The sequence below is a fragment of the Gossypium hirsutum genome, unplaced genomic scaffold (genome assembly GCF_007990345.1).
Source record: "Gossypium hirsutum isolate 1008001.06 unplaced genomic scaffold, Gossypium_hirsutum_v2.1 scaffold_187, whole genome shotgun sequence".
NCBI classification, from domain to species: domain Eukaryota; kingdom Viridiplantae; phylum Streptophyta; class Magnoliopsida; order Malvales; family Malvaceae; genus Gossypium; species Gossypium hirsutum.
This window is the reverse complement of record NW_024402862.1, coordinates 36,251-42,635: the sequence shown is the minus strand read 5'-3', so window position 1 is coordinate 42,635 and position 6,385 is coordinate 36,251. Positions and strand designations below refer to the sequence as shown.

Here is a 6,385-nt window from a genome sequence, read left to right as displayed (position 1 = left end):
CATTTCTCTCTATCTGAATGACTTCGATTTAAGTTATGGGCTTTTTAACAATTGTTATATGATTTAGATGTGCCCCACAAGTATTCAATGACTCGAAATGGTTTTAGTCATACAATATCCTTTTAAACTTGATTAATTTAGTTTAAAGAACACTAATATGTTTTGAAACTAAAATTTTTAAAAAAAACTTTTTAATTGAAGCCTATAAGTGCTTCAATAGCACTTTCCACTCGTACCATAAATCAGGACGTGTAAAGAATGTTACAAATATGAGTGAAATGACAATGCTACTTGTTTCACAATTAATAACATAATTTCTTAAAATATAATATTATTTATTTTAAGGAAAAAAATAAAATGCTAGTTATCAAAATCTACCTACTTTCTCGAAACTCTAAATTTCCTAAAACAATTTATAACTCAGAAATTCAATATTTTGTACAAAAAATATTCAAAGGAAAGCATCGTATCCATCTTCGTGCACACCTTTTACAATAAATCATTTTTCATGCATTTCTAGGATTTTGCTTAGTACAACTACCCGTGCTCTAACATTAAAAGTTAAGTGTAAACATAGAATACCTAAAATTTGGATAACATTTTCTTTGTAATGAAAAAAAATCAAGAAATTGTAACTTGAAATTTGACTCCAAAATTTCTAAATCAATTTAGAATTCACAATTCAAAGTTTTGTGTACAGTAATATTTAAGGAAAGCATCATATCCATCTTCGTAGACAACTTTCACAATAAATTTATGTTTTTCATGTATTTAGGGTTTGGCTTCAGTACTACTAGCCACTTCTCTAACATTAAAATGGAAAGGTGGAATACTAATTAAATTTCAGTAGAAGCAAAACTGAAACTTTCTTGAAAACTTGTAATAATTACAGAATACTACTAAAAAAAAAAGGAGAAAAACAGGATTTCAGCAAGGAGCATTGTCCCTGCGTAAATCCAGCTCTGTTCGCAGACTGGGAATTGTTCATCTCAGAATGGAACCTAAGAATGAAGCTTCTCTGTAGAATAGATCGATCAACCACGGATGAAATTAATCAAGCATTTATTTCTGAATTGCATTGATGCTCTCTACTGCAGCTCCTCCTGCCCCAGAACATGTTTGAACAGGTTGTTCTCTCCAGTCTCGGTCCTTCAATTTTATCCTGCTCGATCGATGTAGATTGTGAACGTCTTGGAGATCCATCTTGCATTTCTGTCTCTCCACTTTCAAACGAGGGCCAAGGACCATCGTTGCAGGTGCACAAAGGGATGGCAACAGAAGGAAATGGACTACAGGTAACTGGACAGAAAATATCCGAAGAAACTGATGCAACACGATTCTTTCGGATCTCTGAAGCAGGTGATGCGCAATCTGCATCACAGGGATGAAGCATGCACGATGTACAAAGGCCAAGGGATACATGTAGCCTATTTCTTTACCGGCGAAATGGGCAATTTGACGAAGGGAGAGAATGCCATGTCTACAAAGTGGGCACGGAATAGACCCCGGTGGGGCCACGATATTGGAGGGAATGTGGCTTGTTGAGCAAGATAGAGTGCACACCTTACGCATAACTCATGCCCACATCCTGAAAAGACTAATGAATTGATGAGAGAGCCCTTGTATTTGTAAAAACCTAGCACCAGGTTTAACTATATGGATGTATTCACAGCTTTCTCCTAACTCGCTATAACATTAAAGTTTTTTTGATGCTATGCCATTAAAAGTAAATTCTAATTCCAACACCCCTACTTGTGCCAGCTGGAAGACCAGAGAGATCATGCTCATGAAGTCACAAAAATGATGCTAAGATCAAATAAAATTAATGAACATAAAATGATCAAAGCAGTTTGCTACTTTCTGCCAGCATATTTTTCAAGGAAAAGAAGAGAGAATGCTAACCAAATTTATGGGAAACAGCAAGTTGAAGACGTACCTTCAGCAGCACACAACATACTCTTTCAAGGCAGACGGCACAAGTGTCAGCATCATCCAAGGGGGTTGTTGGGGACTGCAACCCACATTCTCTGCCAAAATATAATAGAAAGAAGGCTTCTAACAATAATCTTTTTTAGCTCATGACAAACCTAAGATCAAAGTATTATCATCCGAGGAGCTCATTGAACAACTAAAGTTTTAGGCATTAAGGGTAATTTGCTGATTAAGACACAGATAGCATTTAGAAATAGTGCTTGATAACAGCAAACAAATTTCAGGTCTTATTTCTAGTCTTCTAGTCCATACCCATTGGTAAGTCATTATGCCGTAACATCACAGCGAATAGTAAAAACAGAAAACTTGGAAATGGGGATCCTGCGAATCAACAGTGTTGAATGTAATATAGGCTCCCTAGGAGAAGTTAGACAAAGCATGACCCTTTTACCAATTTAGGCAACTCCATAATATAATCTGAGGTCACTTAGTTCCACTCTCCAAGCAAGATAAGGTTTTAAAAGTTTTTCATATTTAAAACAGGAAAACAGGAGAACTGACCAATCTTTACAAATGGAGCTTAAACAGTCACATCTTCAGGATCAACAAATTATCTAACACCAAACTTTGCATATTAAAATGAAGCTACACGTTATGATTTAGACATGAACACAAGACAGCTAATTTGATGCGCAACAAGAAGAAACTACTGCCAAAGCTAATGATTATTCCTATACCATCAATAGAAGTTTATATAATAAACCAGTTCTGTAATCTAAAAGTTCAATCCAAGAAATGGCAGTTCTTGCATCATACGAGAAAATAAGGAAATTAACTTGCAGCAGCCAAACCAAGCAAATATAGATTAAGAATCACATTAATTTTATTTATTTCTCGCAATAAATTTCAACATCGTTTAGAAGTAGTATAATATTCAAATCACCGTCATATCTGCCACCAATGAAGCTCTTCTTCAAGTTTGCCAATTCAAAATATCAAGATTGCCATTTTTTTTTCTTTCAAAGAACATTGTGTATAATGTTTGACAGTGATTGAAAACTAGCAAAATCTGAGAACCTAGATTGTAGGCCATGTAGTCACAGGGTTACCTTGCTATGTTAAGTAAAACTCGAAAGAGGCAAAGACAAGTAGTTGGAAGAAGGAAATCTAGGTATTGGGTATCAGAATTAGGTGCCAGCAAGGCTCAAGCAATGACGACCCCACATCCTGGCAACATCAAGTGGCAGCCACCTGAGAAATACAGATAACTCAGTAGCCATTATGGTGAAAAACAGAAATAACAGCCATGCTTGAAGACCAAAGAAAAAAAATCTAAACAGAAGGAGATCAATAAGTCATTACCCATTGCAGTTCAAGTCAACCGACTGGCTCCTCTTGCTAGAAGGATCTGCAAACAATAAAATAAAATATTCCAATTCAAGAGAAATTATCTATGGGTGCAAAAACATTGCTTCTAAGTCTTGCCTGGCAACATTTCAAGTTTCCCCCACAGGCAGCATAATGCAAAGGAGTACTTCCAGCTCCTGCTCAAAGAAAACCCGGTAACCATATCACCCACAAGTTAAAATGAAAGGCAATCGTCCATGGAAAAATAAAAAAAGAAATCATACCTATTAAATCCATTGATCTTCCATAATGAAATGTGACGGCAGATACATGGCGTGAAGGTCTAACAAAAGCTGCACACAATCAAATGCCCATTTAATGCAGCCATATGAAGAGCAGTATTCCCGCCATCAGCTGCCTTATTTACAAACTTTGATAGTGCACTGCAAATCGTAAGTAGCATAATTAGCACGACAATAGCTCAAGAACTGCTATCAACGCTTTGAGTAATTCCTTAGCAATTGAAATCACTAGGAGAAATATGCCTATTATGAGAATCAATTCTTTTCACATTCCAAAAGTAAGCTTTTGCTGGAAATGAACTTTTCCTTCCTGATTATCTTTTTTACAATATTACATGCAATAGATCCCAGACCTACTTCTCCATTTAATTCAAATCAGAGTCAGCCAGAAAAAATGTTGTTAAGATAAAAACACACCTTGATCATTTTTGTTCTCACAGTAGAACGTCCCTTTTCACCTTCAATTTGTTCATAGCTTCAAAAGGACAAAAAAATCACTACAAGAAGTGTTATGCACCGTACATGTCCATTTACAGCAGAAAAATGGAGCAGTTCTCCACTAGATAATCTGCCTGGTAACCTACAAGGAAGTAAATAAACAACAACAATCAACTAATCAACAAGCATTTGAAAAAGTTAACAAAAATTATCCAGTTATAACTACAAAACCGTTAAGTAGTCATATTTTGTGAGTAACTAAAGAAGTTCATAAAGAAAAAAAAAATGGAACTCACATTGCATCTGAAGAGCAAAAGGGTCTGCACAACCTCCAGTGCCCGTATCTACACGCTTGCATCAATGCCGTCTTTCAAATTCAAACATAAAAATAATAATTAAAAGTTAGTTATACTGCAGATCGGTCCCATTTGTTGCTTATCGAAGAGCAGAATTTACAGTCTAGTTTCATTGAAGCTAACTTTGGCTTGCATCAATGCCGTCTTTCAAATTCAAACATAAAAATAATAATTAAAAGTTAGTTATACTGCAGATCGGTCCCATTTGTTGCTTATCGAAGAGCAGAATTTACAGTCTAGTTTCATTGAAGCTAACTTTGGGTTTCCACGGACACAGATTGGAATCTAAAATCATGTTAAACGAAGTATTAGAACCAATACAGTAGAATCTTTAGAAAGTTAGAAAGGTAGCCGACCAGAAGAATGTTCTTTCAAAATATGGTATCTAGCTCCAATTTTGAATCCAAAATCCCAAATTCATGCAATCAAATTCCAAAATTTTCAAAACTACATAGGAAGTCCAAAATCAGAACTAAATCCACAGCTAAAGATCTGCACAAATAAAACTACCGTCCAAAAACCCATTCTCAATTTTTTTTTTAAAAAAGATAAAGAGTATATATTAAAAAAAACAGTTACCTGGCCACAGTAATTCCGGGAATTAACATCAGCTCCATTCTCAAGCAATAAAGCAACAATCTAACAAAAGCCCACCATAGAAATAAAACATGAAGTCAATATCTAATTTAAAAAAAAAGCTTTCCAGGGGGAAAATAGGTTAAAAATAAAACAGAAGAAAAGAAAAAGAAGAAAGAAACCTCATTGTGGCCTTTGGCAGCAGCGAAATGAAGAGGAGAATTAAGGCCCCCAAAAGTGGAATACTTAGCAAGACAAGGATTGCAATCCAAGAGCATCTTGGCTTCCACCAAATCCCCATCTCTCGCTGCCGAAACTAATCTCTCCCCTGAAGCTGAGCACCCAAACGAATTCCCCATATCTTTTATTTCTTATTGTTATTATTATTTTGTATGGGAATTGATATTAGGTCAACTGTAGTAGAAGAGAACAAAATTTAAATTTAAAAGATGTAGTTTTAGCAGTGGGGTGGTGGGATTTTCGTGTTTTGCTCTCTTTTTCCAAGTATAATGCAAAAAGTAGGAGTCGTTCAGAAAATGGAGCGGGATGCGTGCTTCTTCTCTTCGAAGGTGTGTTGTTAGTTCAGATATTGCTGCTTTTTAGGACAAATGGAGGAGAAAGAAACAGGCACTGTAGGTGTGTCTTGTTCCAAACTGAAATTATATTCTTAACTCTCTTTTTTAGTTGGTTAATTTACCAAATTCCTTCTATATTTTTAATTATTAAAAGACTAACACTTCTCTTAATAAAATATATTTAAAACATGTGATGGATTATTAATTTTTCTCATAAAATCGAAATTTTCAAAGCGAAAAAAAAGCTGAATTCTTTGACTAATAGTAGGGTCTGGCAAATAAAAATTGTTATAGTAGAAATACTATTTATTTTACTTGCTTCTATCAAGTCACAAAATAGGTGCAATAACAAGTCATGTTAAAATTAGTGTGCCCATTGCTTAAAATCTGTAAATATACATAAACTATTATCATTTTAGCCAAATAAAAATATTGCCAAATAAATTACGTTACATAAAATAAAAAGAAAAAAAATTAATGGATATCAAATTTATAATTATTTAAGATGGAAGCCTTATGATAAAAATTAGATTACATTTTATTCTCTCCACTCAAAAAAATAATTATTAGACATTAAATCAAATAATAATTTTAAAAATTTGTCTTTTATGTAATGTAGAAAAACTATTTTTTAAAATAAAAAGTGAAAATGAAAACAATGATTTTTATCATATTTTTACCTTATTTAACCCAACTTTAGATTAAAGTGAAACAACCTAAAAAAAAAAAGAGTAGCAAATGGAGCCTTAAAGGCTAGACGCTTGAGTCATTAACAGTGGCCGTTGAGTCCAGGTAGGGGCCACCTGGTGTTCAAACTTAGAGGGTGCGGAAGCGCGTGCGTCCTCGAGACTGCCGAAAG

General features: G+C 34.5%; 1 pseudogene; it reads right to left on the bottom strand.

The window, feature by feature from the left end:
* Positions 1–849: 849 nt before the first annotated feature.
* Positions 850–5,452, bottom strand: LOC107917520 (E3 ubiquitin-protein ligase XBAT33-like; annotated as a pseudogene).
* Between the last annotated feature and the right edge of the window lie 933 nt (positions 5,453–6,385).